The sequence below is a fragment of the Pteronotus mesoamericanus genome, unplaced genomic scaffold, assembly GCF_021234165.1.
Source record: "Pteronotus mesoamericanus isolate MK-2021 breed Mesoamerican mustached bat unplaced genomic scaffold, CSHL_Meso_final scaffold_582, whole genome shotgun sequence".
Classification (NCBI taxonomy): domain Eukaryota; kingdom Metazoa; phylum Chordata; class Mammalia; order Chiroptera; family Mormoopidae; genus Pteronotus; species Pteronotus mesoamericanus.
This window is the reverse complement of record NW_026555323.1, coordinates 500,845-517,670: the sequence shown is the minus strand read 5'-3', so window position 1 is coordinate 517,670 and position 16,826 is coordinate 500,845. Positions and strand designations below refer to the sequence as shown.

Below are 16,826 nucleotides of genomic sequence, written 5' to 3'. Positions count from 1 at the left end.
AATGCAGAACTGACACTTTGATGCGCACCCTCCCGACCAGCCTGTGCTTCTGTCTCTGTCCCCCCACGCCCCGCCCCAAGCCAACCTGACCTGCGCCAGGAGGGGCGTTTCACTGATAAGAGAGCCTTCATAGTGTTATGTCTTTATTTTTAACTCCACTGAAAAATCAAACAACAGCAAGCTCCGCAATGTTGCTGCTAGCTCGCTCAAGGCCTCCATCGATTTTCTTCCTCTTCTTTATGCAAATAACAGTACTTCTCAGAAAACTAGAAACATTAGATACTTCTCTGCAGTCTATTCACATGTAAAATAAATCCTCACATGAAGACAAGCATATTTTACTGAGCTGTGCCTTTCTCTCCCGTATTTTTAACAAACGGCGCTTTTCTGTGTGGCCAGCCACCATGGACTGCTTGTCCCCCAAATTAAGTGTGGCGGGGGGACCCGGGCTGCTATAAAGTGGGCAAAAAGTTCCTAATTAAAAACCAAACATCTCCCTGGCTGGGTGTTCAGTTGGTTAGAGTGTTGCCCTGATACACCAAGGTTGCCGGTTCGATCCCCAGTCAGGGCATATACAAGAAGCAACCAATGAATGCATGAATAAGCAGAAAAATCAATCTCCCTCTCTCTTTTCCTCCCTCCCCCTTCCTCTCGCTCTCTAGAATCAGTAAGTTAAAAAAACAACCATCGTTTTCTGGCCCAGCTTTACTAGTGAAGATGTGCAGTTGTTCTAATGGGCAAAAACGTCAAATTCCATGCTCAAAAGCAACACTGGTCTCTTGGGCAGTTACCTCAGAAGAACAGGAAAACAAAAATTAGGTTCTCTAGAAAATCGCAACAATGAGGTCAAAGTCTTAGGCGAGCTTCCAGGACTCCTGAGTCTCTGGGCCCCTTCCAGGAGGGACGCTGCCCGCCAGTCACCATGTCCTCAGTCTGTGGACCAGCAGCCAGAGCCAGGCTGCCTGCCTGCGACAGGTCCTCCCAAGGCAGTGATTTCTCTGCCTCCTGAAATGCCGCCTCCCCTGGCTTCCTGCCCCATTGACCGGCCACTGCCCTTTGGAATGCCTTGTCACTGTGCTGTGCAAAGCGGGACTCTGATAATGTCACTCTCCCCGTTGCACATGCATTGGCTCCCTCTGTACCTGCAGCTGTGGGTTGAGAACCTGGCCTCTGACCCCACGAAGCCCCGCCAGGCCCCGGAAAGCGGCCCCGCCTTTCTCTACTTGATACACGGGGGCACCTCCTGAGATGTCTAGGCAAGACCTACTCTGATGCTAAAATAAATCATCAATAAAAAGTAAAGGTAGCCCTGGCTGGTGTGGCTCTGGATTGAGTGCCGGCCTGTGAACTGAAAGGTCGCCGGTTCGATTCCCCATCGGAGCACACGCCTGGGTTGCAGGTCGGTACCGCGTTGGGGACGTGAGAGAGGGAACCTGTCAATGTATCTCTCACACATCGATGTTTCTCTCCTTCTCCCTTCCCTCCCCTCTCTCTAAAAATTGATAAATAAAATCGAAAAACAAATAATAACAACCAAAAGTAGATTCTGGATTCCACACTGATGTCTCAACCCCTGAAGCAAAGTCAAGGGTCTTGCTGGCAGCCTTACAGCCCGGCCTGCTGCCCTACTAGCCACCTTGGCTGGTGTCGCCACGGGTGGTGGCTGGGACCCACGGAGGCAGGCAGTCCACCAGTCCCTGGGCATTTCCTGTGGCTGTGACGGTTCCTCTTCCTTCAACAGATAATGCACGCGTTTCCAGGAAGGGAGGACCGCAGAACTTGTAGCCCAGTGTCCTTTCTAGAACACTGCCCACGTGGCCGCCCCGTCACAAGGAGGCCTGTCAACCCCCAACAGACTGGGGGGCTGCCCGTCCACAGTGGCAGTGGCTGGGCCCGCCCCCCACACCCACCCCTGGCAGCCCCATCCCCATGGCGCAGGGCGAATCGCCACAGCGCAACCCGCGGAAGCGTGGGCAGATGCCACCGCCACCTGCCTCCTCGGCCTTGTCCGCGTCCTGCGGGCTGCAGGCTGGCCCTGTAGCGGCCAGCACAGGTCCCCGGGGCCTGGCTCCTCAGCTTTCCTCCCAGAAGGACGACGAAGGGCCCAGAGACACCACCACGACCCCCCACATCGCATGCATGCTCCCTCTCTTCTCTCTTTGCCCTTCCTAGACCCTGCGAGGGCCCCAGCCTCCGGTCCGCTCAGGGCGCTTGGGCGCCCTGGGCTTCTGAGAGCTCCTTCGGAGTAGCACCACCTCTTCCACTCCAGGCCACGCCCCGGGGCTCCAGGCCACGCCCCGGGGCTCCAGGCCACGCCCCAGAGACTCCAGTGCGGCTGGGACCCTGGGCCCGACCACCTGGGCATTCACATAGCCCCCCACTACACTACTGATATTAATTAAACACATTAACACCAGGTGAATGTCACTGCAAGCATTCTTCCCAATGGGGACTATCTGCCTACATCACTTACTTTTTCTGAGACATTTCAGTTTAAAATTTTACCACATCGACCTGTCCAGCCTTCTTTCTTTGGAATTTCTTCTTTCATTTGTCGGTGTACCAGAAGTGGGAAGGGCCCTGCAGGCAGACCGGGACGTGGGCTCTACTCCACAGCCGCCTCAGCAAGGCGCTGGGCCGCGCACATCAGAACCGGAACAGCTGCCCATCGGAGAAACCGTTCTCAGGCAACGGGTAACCTCAAAGGATTAGTTTACAAGTAATATTGAGAGCCACAGAAAGTTCAGGAACCTCAGTGATGGTAGGGATGTTTTTATTGGGCCTCAGATGCACAATAGCTCTTAAACCTGACTCGCTCTCCACTTGGTTATGTTTCATAATGCCCATTAAGACAGGCCCCCACCCCCAGCTGCCCTGGCTGGTGCAGCTCAGTGGATTCAGTGCTGCCCTGCGAACCAAAGAGTCCCAGGTTCGATTCCCAGTCAGGGCACATGCCTGGGTTGCAGGCCAGGTCCCTAGGAGGGGTGTGCAAGAGGCAACCACACATTTATGATTCTCTCCCTCTCTTTCTCCCTCCCTTCCCCTCTGTTTGAAAATAAATATATATTTTTTAAAGACGGGCCCCCAACTACAACAAAGGCTGGGGTCCTGCCGGTGACCCACAGCAAACCCCACAAGGGCACAGACCTCCTCCTTTCTTTCCTACCAGTTGCCTCTCATCTATACCTTTTCTTTATAGGCACTTAAATTTTAGTCTTTATAAAAGGGATATCATGCTATACTTCCTTTTTCACTGCTATTATATTATTCAGATGTCAGCACACTGGGCCTTGGCCAGGTAGCTCAGTTAGAACATCATCCTAATACACCAAGGTTGTAGGTTCGAGCCCCGGTCAGGGCACATACAAGAAGTGACCAATGAATGCATCAATAAGTAGAACAACAGATCTATTTTTTCTCTTTCTCTTCCCCTCCTTCTCTCTTAAAAAAAAATCAATTAAAAATAAAAGATGTATAGACACCGTCACATGTTGCTCTGAGTATTGCTTGGACAGGTATGTATACTAGCCCACCAAGCAAAGAGACTATGGGTTTTGCGCCCCATCTCCTGAGGCGGTTTATAGGATCTCTTATTGTGAACTGTGAGGAAAGTCCTCGCACAATTATAGATGTGCAATGAATTCTCAAAGGCAGGGTCAGCAAACTTCTTCTATGAAGGGCCAGAAGTCGGATATGTAAGAGAACTTCCCGTCCTAAGTGATCCGTACAGGGCTTCAAAATGATGAGGAAAGGTTTGTCTGTGTGTTCCTAGTAGTATTTTTATTTCTGCATGTTTTGTAAGTTTGACATTATTTAAAAATAGCAAGTGGGCTATCCCCCTGAAAAAAGGAACTGAAAATGTTCAAGTCAGACTTGTCATAAGCCCCTGAGTGGAGGTGTGTTCCAGGAGCTCCTCGCTGCTATGCAGGCTACATGCCTGGATCTACTTCAGAATGAAACACATCTTTTCAACGAGAGCGCCTGACAGGAAACCTTTGTGTTTGCCTGAAGGAAGGGTTTGCTCCTCACAGATGCCATTGAGAGCTGAGACCTTCCCGGACCCTGCGAGGGTCCTGGCCTTTATCCTGCTTTGTGTACTGGGTGCCCCGCGCACTGAGCTCCCGGAGACCAACCTCCTCTATTCCAGGCCACGCCCCCAGAGCTCGGGGCCACGCCCCCAGGGCGCCAGGCCACACCTTGTCAGGCCGGGCTTTTCTCTGTTGTTCCCCCAGGCAGGTCGACCCTCAGCAGCGACCTCTTAATGCTACAGTCACAACGCTTCAGACCCCTGTAAAGTGCCGAGCCCGGTTTAAAAAATAAACACTCCAAATTTTTAGCTTCGATTCCTGAAGAATTTTACACTTCCCAGATATTTAGAATCTAAAAAGAAACCGGCTGATGGAGAATAGTGACAGGTCTTAAAAGTGCAAAGTCATTTCCACTCTGGCCCAGAAAAAAGCGGTCAGACAACACCATGTGTGTGTATGGGTGGATGTGTACTAAAGCGTTTATTTATGAACGAGACAAAAATGCTCCCTTTGGGGCCTGCTTCATAGGGACCGGGATCGTGAGCAAGGTGATTATTCTCTGTGCCTCTGCACATTTTGGAGTTGCCCACAATGAACAGGCTGTTTTATATATTCATATATGTATATACACACACACACACAGAGTTACACACATATATGTATACACTTACAGGGTGGGGCAAACGCAGGTTTACAATTGTTCATATAGAAGAGAGTACAATGATTAATAAATAATACTACGAGAATAAACTGAGTTGTGTCCTCTCAACTGTACAGGCTGTTTACGGTTGCCCCACCCTGCCTGTAAGATTCCGGCTGAGCTCAACGGACCGAGCCGTCAGTCACTCCCTCGTCCCCGTGGGTGGAGGCTGCAACCAGCAACTTTGCCTACAGACCCGAGGGGCGCGGGACCAGGCATATGGCCTGGCTCCTACCTATTTAAAACTCTTCCGTTCCTCCCTGCCTAGTTTTTTTTCTTTTTAAATTTTTATTTATTGATTTGAGAGAGAGAGAGAGAGAAATATCTATCTGTTGTTCCACTTATTGATGTCTTCATTGGTTGCTTCTTGTACGTGCCCTGACCAGCAATCGAACCCGCAACCTTGGGTATCAGAACAATGTTCTAACCAAGTGAGCTACCCGGCCAGGGTTCCCTACCAAGTTTTAATTGTTTACATCTTTTTTCCCTGTGGTAACTAAAAAGTACCGTATTTTGCCATGTATAATGGGCACTCTTTGCCCAAACTTGAGGGAAAAATAAGGTTGTGCATTATACATGGGTAGTACTAATTCCATATCTATAGAAATGTTTCTAATTCTTTTATTTATACTTCTGCGTTAAAAGTGTAACTCCAGAAAGCAATAACAATATCTGTAAGCAAAATGAAACCCCGGAATACGTCAATCGGTTTTGTTTCTAAATATAAATAAATAACTGAATTTAAAAATTCACACAGAAGACTTTTTTTCCTGAAAGTTTGGGCCAAAAGTGTGGGTGTGCATTATACACAGTAAAGGACTGTACTCAGTAAGAGTTGTTTTGCCGGCAGGCAGTTTTGCAGGCTGCCACAAAGCTGACAATGTGAGTTCTTTATTTAGAGGAACATAAACTCCTGAGAGTGGGCTCCTCATACCAGCACCCCGAGTGTCCCCAGGGAGCTGGGGTCCCAGCTGGCTGCGACACAGAGTTTCCTGAAGAAAAGTACCCAGAAGGATGCCGACTCTCAGACCTCACCCCGACTGTGGAGCTGGGGTGCTCTGGGCATCCACCCCAACACATACACTTAATTCTGAGCTCGGAGTCTCCAGCCCACCTTTTGAAAAACTCTTTCCAGACAGAGGTCTCCAAACAGTGGGGAGGACACCATCAAATCCTCTGAAATGCTGGAAGAAAACACTGACCCAATGGCATTTTTCCTGAAAAGCATGAGGGAAGAAGCCACGTTGACAGCTAACACCTGGCCCGTGGCCGGTGTCCTCAAGCAGCAGGAGCCCACAACTTGGAGGGCCAGCGGAGGGGCCTGGGGAACGCTAATGACGACACTGAGTCTGAACTAAATGACCTGCTGGGGCTGAATTGTTCCCCGCCCCCAAAAATCCGGGTGCTGAAGCCCTAACCCCCAGGACCTCAAACCGTGACTGAATGAGACTGGCTTTTACAGAGGTAATTAGAGTAAAATGAGGTCACCAGGCGGCCCTAATGCAATACAGCTGGTGTCCTCATAAGCCAGGGCGTTAGGACACAGGCTGACAGCTATGAGAGAACACAGAAGGCAGGACTGTCTCAAGCCAAGGAGAGAGGCCTCAGCAGAAGCCACGCCTATCGCCACCTTGACGTTGGCCTTCCAGCCTCCACAACTGAGAGAAGACACACTTGCATTAGGTCACCCAGTTCGTGGTACTTTTGTCACCAAAGCCCGAGATGGCTAATACACAAACCCTCTGCAGAGGTTTGGTCCTACGAGAGAGGAAGCAGGAGAGGCGGCAACCCCAGGACCGACTACAATTTCCTGCGGGCCCCTCCGAGGCGCACGGTGGGTTCTCCCAGAGCTGCGGCATCCGCCACGCAGGTGTGCTGTCCCCTGCACCTCGGCTGCGTCCTTTTCAAACTCTAATACCTGTTATCAACTGTACAGGCCTTACGATTAACTGGCATACTCAGACAGACAGTCTCCATTTATAAACAATACATCAACTGGGGCTCGTGCTGAGAGCAGCGTGAGGGACGGACTGACCAGCTGAAAACGACTAGGATGGAAAATGCTCTGTTCTCAAAATAAAACAGATAAAAGAAGAAAACACAGCCCCAGCTGACGTGACTCAGTGGATTGAGCGCGGGCCTGCTGACCAAAGGGTCGCCGGTTCAATTCCCAGTCAGAGCATATGCCTGGGTTGCAGGCCAGGTCCCCAGTAGGGGGCGCTTGAGAAGCAACTGCTATTTCCCTCTTTCTCCTTCCCTTCCCCTTTGTCTAAAAACAAAATAAATCTTTAAAAAAGAAAAGAAAGGAGAGATGATGCAAAGTGGGAATAATTTATTTACACTTTCCAAGCAACCTGAGCTATTTGGAAGCATTAATTTGGGCGTGGGGATGGGGACGTGGGACAAAGGGACAGTGCTCCCCCAACACCCCTCCCTGGGAGCTGCCAGCCCAACCAGCAAAAGGCTGAGGAGCAGCATGGCAGCAACCTGCAGGGAGCCCGCCAGCTCCGAAGCTTGGAGAGCTTGCAGGGACGTGCCGATGGCCTGGACTGGTCAGGGCTGCGCCCGGGTAGCTGAGCGGCCTGGGCCGGGTGGCGTGGCCTTCAGGTGCGCGCGTCCCCTCCTGTGGCTAACAAGTGATGATAACGGGACGTCCCGGTAAGCTCTCCGATCACTACGTGGAAGCGCCAAGCTCCTGCCGCACTCGGCCCTGAGCGCACCTGGAATGTCCTGTGTGGCGCACTTTGCAGGAACGCCCCCTGCCTGAGTACAAAGGAGGGATTCACGGGGCCGCAGAAAGAGCGGGAGCGCGACTGCGTCTCCACGACACACCTCCAGAGGCGCCCAAAGCCCAGAGCCCGGGCCACCTGCATCAGGTCTGTGGTGGAGTCACACACCCAGGGACCTGATAATCTAGCACATCCTCCCGCCTGCCCTGGCCCTGAGACAGAAGCAGGGCAGCTGAGAGCTCCAGAAGCTTCTTCAGAGCCCTCCCAGAACCACCACCTCTGCGGTAAGCCGGAAACCTGTGACTGAAATACAAGCGATCCACTGCAGAGGGTCACGCAGGACAGGAAGTCATGTCTCCCGTGGGGACCGCCCCAGATCTCGGCCATCCCCAAGTGGGCCCGCCCCATTCCCTGCTGGTATATGTGTGGCTGCCTGCGGATGCTGGGAGGGTCCCAGCCTCTCACATGCAGGTCTGACAGCGACTCGTGTGGCCCTGTGGATTCCCTGTTCCTGGTGGGGGGAAGGGGCTCAGCTGGAGGCCGCAGAGGGCTGGGCTTACCCTGCGGTGCGCGCTCAGCCAGTATTGGAGGAGGCAGTTAGCAAAAACGCAAATCATTAAAAACGCAATTAAGCCCTGGCCCCGCGGCTCAGTTAATTCAGCAGCATCCCCTGCACTAGAAGGTAGCAGGTTCGATCCCCGTTGGGGCGCATGTGGGAGGCAGCGATTGATGCCCTCGTCTCTCTAAAAATCGGTGAATATACCTCAGGTGAGGATTTTTTTTTCAAAAGTACAAAATAAAAATTACCTGCTGCGATGGTTAATTTTATGTGTCAACTTGGCTATGCTATGACATGATCCAGTTTTTGGTCGAAGACCAGCCTAGATGTTGCTGTGAAGGTACTTTTTGGATGTGGTTAACATTGAAATCGGCAGACTTTAAGAAAAAGGGATCACCCTTCATAACGTGGGTGGGCCTCATCTAATCAGTTGAAGGCCTCAAGAGGAAAGAGACTGAGGACCTTGCAAAGAGGAAGGAATTCTGCCTCCAGACTGCCTTTGGGCTCGAGCTGTATATACAAATCTTCCTCGGGCCCTGGCAGAGTGGCTCAGTTGGTTGGAGCCCCGCCCCATACACCAAAAGGTTGCCATTTGATTCCTGGTCAGAGCACACACCTAGGTTTTGGATTAAATCGCCAGTGGGGGCGTACCAATCAATGTTTCTCTCTCGCATCGATGCTTTGTTTTCTCTCCCCCTTCCTCTCTCACTAAAATCAATAAAATTTTTTTTTAATAAAAAAAGAAATCTTCCACCCTGGCTGGTAGGCTCAGTGGATTGAGCACCAGCCTGCAAACCAAAGGTTCCGGCATTTGATTCCTAGTCAGGACATATGCCTGGGTTGCGGGCCAGATCCCCAGTAGGGGGCGCCCGAGAGGCAACCGCACGTTGATGTTTCTCTCCCCCTTTCTCCCTCCCTTTCCCTCTCTCTACAAATAAATAAATAATGTTTTAAAACTCTTCCTTGGGTTTCCAGCCAGCCTGCTCTGAATTCGGACTTGCCCGACTCCAAAATCGCATATGCCAATTCCTTCAAATAAATCTATACATATGTACACATACACACATATATATGCATATATGTATAAGTGTATATACATGTGTACATACACACACCCCCCCCATTGGTTCTGTTTCTCTGGAGAATCCTTATTAATACACACACACAGCCAACCCTCATCCTAGCAAAGGAAAATACACAATTTGTGTGTATAAAACCTGACCAGTGTGGTCTGCAGAGTACGCATAAGGCTAACTCTACAGAGTCCACTGAATTACCGTGTACCTGCTCCAAGTCCGCTTGATTGAACCCACTTAGTCACAGGTGTACCTCATTTCACGGCACTTCGCTTAATGCACGTCATAGAATCACATGTTTTTACAAATCAAAAGTGTGCGGAAACCCTGCATCTGACAATCATTTTTCCAACAGCATTTGTTCGCTTCATGTCTCTGTGTCACATTGTGGTAAGTCTCACAATATTTCAAACTTCTTAAAAATTTGTTTAATTTTGATTTTTTTAGAGAGCGAGAGAGAGAGAAAGAGAAACATTGATTTGTTGTTCCACTTATTGATGCATTCACTGGTTGCTTCTTGTATGTGCCCTGACCCAGGATCAGCCTCACACCCTTGGCGTATCAAGGCAATGCTGCAACCAGCTAGGCTACCAGCCAGGGCTCAAACCTTTAAAATTGTTTTGTTTGCTATAGTAACCTGTGATTAGTGATTTTGATGTTACAACTGTAACTGTTTGGGATTGCCACAAAGCGTGCCCATATAACACGGCACACTTAATAAATGATGTGTGTGTATTCTGACTGTTCCAGTGACCAGACTTTCCCTCCCTTTTCCCTGAGACACAATAGTGAAATTAGACCAATTAACAACCCTGCACTGGCCCTGGTTGGTGTGGCTCAGAGGACTGAGCACCGGCCTGCGAACCAAACGGGACACCAGTTCAATTCCCGGTCAGGGCACATGCCTGGGTTGCTGGCCAGGTCCCCAGCAGGGGGCATGCAAGAGGCAGCCACACATTGATGTTTCCCTCTCTCCCTCCCTCCCCCTCTCTCTAAAAATAAAATCTTAAAAAAAAAACACACAAAAAAACACTGGGTGACCTCGAAGACACTATACTAAGTGAAATAAACCAAACACTATATGATTCCATTTACATGAAGTACCCGGAACAGTCAAGTCTACAGACAGTAGAATGAAAGAAAGACTTCCGATTGGATCAGGGGACTTGGGGGTCAGGGGTCAGGCAACCACAGATATACAGGAGGCGGGGCTTCCAGCCTCCCAGCCCCGCCCCACCCCCATGCCACCCACAAGGGCAGTGCCCCGTCCTACATGCTGGGTGCCGGCCCCCCCGCCACCGCAGCCGCTGTGCCCGCCTCTCTCCCGCCTCTCTCCCTCCTGTGGCCCGTCTCCCCTCAGCCTCAGGCTCCCCCTGCCCTCAGGGTACAGCCGAGTAGAGACCCCACAGGCACACAGCAGGGACAAAGCCACTACCCCCAGGGCTGGGCACTTCATCCACTCGGTCCAGGGCAGAGGCAAACATCAGCAAAGTGACTTTCCTGAGGGCGACAGCAGGTGCTAGGAAGCCAGCCTGGGCCTGAGGGCAGGGGACAGGCAGCAAGAGCCCACACCCAATACAGAGCCACCCCAGGGCAGGCGGGCTGCGTAGGGACAGGGGGCGGGGCTACAGTCAGTGTCCAAGGGAAAAGGTAGGACGCTTTTTGTAAAATGTAAGTCATCACACACTTCCAAGCATTAAAGAAATGTTAATAATAGAACTTCCTGCCCCTGGAGGGGTAGCTCAGTTGATGAGAGTTTTATTATCCAGATAGGTGCCAAGGTTGCGGGTCCCATCCCAGTCAGGGATACAAGTGTCAACCAATGAATGCGTAAATGAGTGGAATAAGAAATTGGTGTTTCTCTCTCTCTCAAATCAACAAATTTAAAACAAATGTTTTTAAGAGACGGCAAGTAAATTAGTAATGAAATGCAGTTGGGGTTCAGAATGGGGATGAGCCCTGGCTGGTGTGGCTCAGGGGACTGAGTGCCGGCCTGGGAACCAAAGGGTCGCCGGCGTTGTTCCCAGTCAGGGCACAGGCCTGGGTTGTGGGGCCAGGTCCCCAGTAGGGGGGCGCGAGAGGCAACCATGCATGGACGTTTCTCTCCCTCTCTTTCCTCCTCCCTTCCCCTCTCGCTAACAATAAATAAATAAAAAGAATGGGGATAAGCTCTGAGCCTTAACAGTTTAAGGGAATATGGATGAGTATGTTCTAAAAATGCATTACGCTTTGGCTTCTCAACTCTGCACATCTACTGAAAACCACTGTACACTGAGGTCCGTGGATTTCATAGTCTGTACATTATCCCTCAATAAAGTTGTTTAAAACTTTTTTGTTTTTGTTTTTGGCTGAGGTGTGTGATTGGAACTGTGTTAAACGTAGAGCTCCATGTGGAGAGAGCTGACACTTGTACTGTGTTGAGTGCCCGGCCCAAGACCTCAGGACGGCGTCTGCCTTTCCTTTCAGGAGCTTTACTTCATCCTCCGCATTTTGTAGCTTTCAGCACACAGATGCTGTATGAGTTGTATTAAATTCATATCTAAGTATTTGGAGTCTTGAAGCTACTGAAAATAGAATTTTTTTTCCCAATTTTGCTTTCTGATTGCTCACTGCTAAGATAGGTTCGGGCAGAAGTCAGGCCTGTCTGAGTGTGGGTGGTAGGGTAATAATATAGGTGCAACGATTTATCGTTTTAATTTGAACATTTCACCTACACTGTTCTATGGCATGCTTGAGTGTGATGTTGTTATATCACAGAATTACATGTTTATGATTTTGTAATAAATGAGTTTATAGTAAAAAAAATAAGGGGGGGGCGTTATTTGTGCTGGACCATGTATATAAAACTTGATTGACTTACATGTCTTGACTGTCTTTGGTAACCTTGCTAACCTTACTTACTAGTTCTAATAGTTTTCATAGATTCCTTGGATTTTTATGTAGATAATCATGTCATCTGCAAATAGGGACAGTATTTCCCTTTCCTTTTATATTTTTCTGACCTTATCGCACTGGCTAAAGTAAAGCTTTTCAATCATGTAGATTTAATTAATCCATTAAACCTGTGGTTGCTAAGGGCTGACTAAATTTTGGTAGCAAAAAAAAGGATAGAGAGAGTACATGAGACGGGTTGGTGACTTAAAAATTTCACACTATAGCCCTGGCTGGTGTGGCTCAGTGAATTGAGCGCTAGCCTGGGTTGCAGGTTCGATTCCCAGTCAGGGCACATGCCTGGGTTGCAGGCCAGGTCCCCAGTAGGGAGCGCATGAGAGGCAACCATACACGGACATTTCTCTCCCTGTTTCCCCCTCCCTTCCCTGCAGCCTAAAAATAAGTAAAATCTTTTTTAAAATTTCACACTATAAAAGTCTTTAGAAAACACAGCACTAATAGTAACTGTCCCCTCTACAGTGCTCCTCTATTATCTCATGTCATCTTCATAACAATCTAATAGGTACTTTTTCCACGTCGTGGAAGAAGGGAAACCGGCCTCGGCAGCCGAGCCACGTGCCCCCCAGGGCTCAAGTGCTCAGGTCCGGAGCAGACATGCTGACAGTCACCTGCTCAAGTCTCTCTTCCCTCCCACTGGCTAGGTGGGCGGCCCCAGGCACAGACTCAGCTGACCTCTCTAGAAGCTGGTGCCTGTGAAAAAGGATCGGAAGCCAGGACACGAACAGTCACACACTGAGAAGGGCAGAGGGGACACAGGCCCACCTGCGGAGCCAGGAGCCAGGTGCTCCTGGAGTGGTTCCTGAGCAACATGGTGCCTTCAAAGCTCACAGGCGAGTGAATAAGTAAGTATGTGAGCAGCAGGCCCCAGGGTCTCACATTCTGGATCTAAACAGCATCTTTCTCATTTTTAACCTGGAGTGTGTGAGTCAGACGGTTGGATTCAAAATCTGGCTCCAACTGTTCCAGGCCTGTAAACTGGGACCCATACGTCTGCCAGTCTCCGCATCCTCAGAGTGAGAATAACAATAGCACCTACCTTCCAGGGCTGTGAGAATAATTCGCACGTAAAGTACTTAGAATAGGAGCACGCACACTGCAGCCCACTGCCTGTTTCTGTAAATCAACTTCTTTTAGAAGATTTTTTTTATGCTTAGAGAAAGGGGAAAGGAGGGAGAGAGAGAGGGAGAGAAACATCGATGTGTGAGAGATACATTGATCGATTGCATCTCCCACACACGCTGACCAGGGACCGGTTCCGCAACCCAGGCCTGGGTTTCTGCCGTGACCAGAAACTTTGGCTTTGCAGGGTAAATGCCCAACCAACTGAGCCACATCGGTCAGGGCAATATAATTTTGTTTTTAATTATTTTGTTGATTTGAAAGAGAGAGGGGGAGAAACACTGATTTCTTATTCCCCTTATTCATGCATTCATTGGTTGAGTCTTGCATGTGCCGTGATGCGTGATGGAACCTACAACCCTGGCCCGCTGGGGACAAGGCTCTACCCAACTGAGCTACCCGGGCTGGGCTATCAATAAAGTTTTATTAGAACAGGGCCACGTATACATTACACACCGTCTATGCGGTTTGATGCGACAACAAGTAGTTGTGACAGAAACCACATGGCCCACAAAGCCATACGCATTCACTACCTGGAACTTTATCGGAAAAGTTCACACCTGGCTTAAAACAACGCTAGAGTAAAAGAAGTACTTGTGAAATGTTGGCTATTATTTAAACCCAAATTCCCTTCCAGAAGGATAAACCTGAGTGTGTGCACAAAGATATATAGGCTCAGCACTGAAACAATGTCAATTAACAGGAGGCTGACTAAATTATAGCACACCTATACTATGGGATACCATATTCGTCAGCTGTTAAAGAGAATGAAAAAAAGGAGGGAAGTCTCCATGTATATACGGTACATGCCCACAAGTAAAAATCTCCAAGATCTTTCCCTGACCGGTGTGGCTCATTTGGTTGGAGCATCAGGCCATAACCGAAAGGTTGCAGGTTCGATTCCTGCCCAGGGGATTTATGGGAGGCGACCAATTATGCTTCTCTCTCTGGCATAGATGTTTCTCTCTTTCCCTTCCTCTCTCTAAAAGCAAGGAAAAAATTTCCTCAGGTGAGGATTTTCAAAAAATAAAGGTCTCCAAGGTCTTTAAGTGCGCCAGGATGAGCAAGTGAAAAAGTATGATGACATAGTCAATATAACCTCATTTTGTTGCCAAAATAACACACACACAACCAAACTATTTGTTTGCCCACAAAAGGCATGACCCAAGTACTGAGGAAATTTCACTTCCAGTGTGAGTAATTGGGTACTGTTTAAATTGTTTTAGGTTTTATTTTTAAAGAGAGGGAAAGGCAGGGAGAAGAAGAGGGAAAGAAACATCAATGTGCCAGAGAAACATTGACCGGCTACCTCTCATCTGCCCCCAAATGCGAATGGGCCACAACCCGGCATGTGCCCTGACCAGGGACAGAAACCCGGAACCTTTCGGTTCGCAAGCCCGCGCTCGGTCCACTGCGCCACACCAGCCCGGGCTTTACTGCTTAAATTTTTCAATGAGCTAGAGTGCTGTAATTTCCCTCAAGACTTCAAAATACTATTTGAATCTTTCTGGTTGTATCCTACAGGTACGCTTTTCAAACCTTTACGTCTGTACCACTCTGGGCTAAAGGGAGTATGGATGAATCCTAAACGCATTAAGTGAACTAAGCCAGACTCAAGGCCCCGTAGGGCATTCGGGGGGAAAACGCAACACTGTAGGAATGGGGACCAGCTCCGCGGTTGCCAGGCGCTAAAAAAGGGGAAGCGGATTCCTACAAACGGGCAGCGGGAAGGAATTTGAGGGGTATGCAGGTGTTCTGTATCCTGCTTGTCAGGCCAAATGCACACCATGCATTTGTCAAAACTCACTGAACTGCATCCCCAAAAAGTGCTATTTAACCAAATGTGAATTTAAAAATAAATGCAAGTAAGCGCGCGCACACACGCGCGCGCACACACACACACACACACACACACACACACACACACACACACACAGACGGCTTGGGGGGTGAATTTTCTTTGAGGACAGAAACACTATCAGCACAGAAACAGACGCTCGAAGTCAGGAAATGTTTTCCACCACAATTCGCCGTTTGTCTCGGGTCCGGAGGTGAAGCCCCTGAGGCAAGAGGGCGGAGTGGAAAGGAACAGCACCCTCTTCCCCCGAACTCCCGGCGAAGGCAGACCTGCGGGGGCCGCGACGCTTTAAAGGCCGTTCCTCCTCCGGGACTCTGCCTGCCTGTCTGCTCTGCGCGGAAAGCCAATGACGGCCTGCAGGCACGGGGCCCGCCGCCTGGGCCCCTCTCCAGACCGGGCACGGACCCCGCCGCGTCAGAGGAACCTGGACAGGACCGTCTGGCGTTGCAGACGAGTTGCCAAGAACAGAGATCTGAGCTCCCGTCCCGGGAATCGCAGCGGCTCCAATCACGGATCAGTTTAAGGAGTCGTGTTAGAAAATGGACAAGACGCACCACCCGGCTCAAGAAGCCGCGGCGAGACGCTGTCCGAGGCCCTGGGACCCTGTCCGACTACAAGGGAAACCCTGCTAAGGCTTCATCGCGGATCTTGCGGTTCAGGGTGGGACAAGCCACCGCGGTCCGTGCCGTTTGGACAACGCGGGAGGGGAGGCCACTGCCCCGGCGCCGCGCAGCGTGCGAGACGCTCCCCAAACCCGTTTCCCAGTCTCTCTTCCACCCTTTCTCTCTCACCCTGCACTGCAAGCCTGGCGCTCGCACCCGGGCTCACCCCGAATCCTGCAGGGCTGTGCGGGCGACGCGCGCCCCAACCACCGCGCTCAACAAAGCCCCGGTAACCCCCGGAACCCGCAACACGGTGTCGCTGGGCCGGACCCTCCCGTTTCCCCCCGAGAGCGGCTCGTCGCGCGACCTCAGCGCCAGCTTTCTGCTCCTCACTTTCCAACAATAACTGCGACCCGCCGGTGACCCCTCCCCACTGGAGCTCCGCCGCGTGCGGGATCCAGGGCGGGCGTGCGGGCGCCGGGCGGGTCCCCGAGGCCGTGGGAGGCCGCGCCGCCGGAGGCCAAGTCCTGGCCGCCCGCGGAGCCCCGGTCCCGGTTCCGAGGGCGGCCCGGAGCCCGCGGGGCCACGGGGCGGGGCGGCAGCGGTCCTAACCTGGGTCCGCGGCTGCGGCAGGCGGCTGCGGCTCGGGGGTCCCGCGCGGGTCCTGGGAGTTTCCTGCCGGAGTGAGTCACTCGGGCGGGCCGGGAATGCGCCAGGAAACACCCGGCCTCCGCCCCTTCCTCCCGGGGCGGGGGCTCTCCCGGCTCGGCCCCTTCCTCCTCGCGCTCCTCCCTCCCAGCTCCGCCGCGCCCTCCGCCGCCGCCTGGAAGGGAGGCTGGCGGCCGCGCCCCGCTCCCGCTGTTGGAGGTGCTGGCGAAGAAGTACGCGAGGGCCGCCTGCAGGTCTGGGCCACCACAGCTCTGCACGGGACCGCAGGGCTCCGCACGCCGTGCCGGGGCTCCATGCGGTCAGGGCGGTGCATGGGTGAGCTGCTTGCGGAAAGGTCTTGGCTGGGTTGGGGGGACCCCGGGAGCGCGCACACCTGCGCTCCTTCGCCAGAGCGCGGCCGGCGGCGGGTACTAGTCCCAGCCGCCGGAGCTCAGCTGGGAGAAAGTGACTCCGACGGGTCCCTGCAGTGATCGCTTGTGTACGGACCCCTCCCCCCTCCGAGCAGGAGCAAACGCGTGCCCGGGCTTGTGGAAA

The 16,826-nt window shown here is 51.5% G+C and overlaps 1 protein-coding gene across 1 annotated transcript in view; it reads right to left on the bottom strand.

The window, feature by feature from the left end:
• CYFIP1 (cytoplasmic FMR1 interacting protein 1) overlaps positions 1-16,342 on the bottom strand; it is a 93,407-nt gene extending 77,065 nt beyond the window's left edge. The window contains exon 1 of the mRNA XM_054561935.1: positions 16,236-16,342. The gene's annotated coding sequence lies outside the window, so the exon portion shown is untranslated. The remainder of the gene's footprint in view (positions 1-16,235) is intronic.
• Positions 16,343-16,826: the final 484 nt, after the last annotated feature.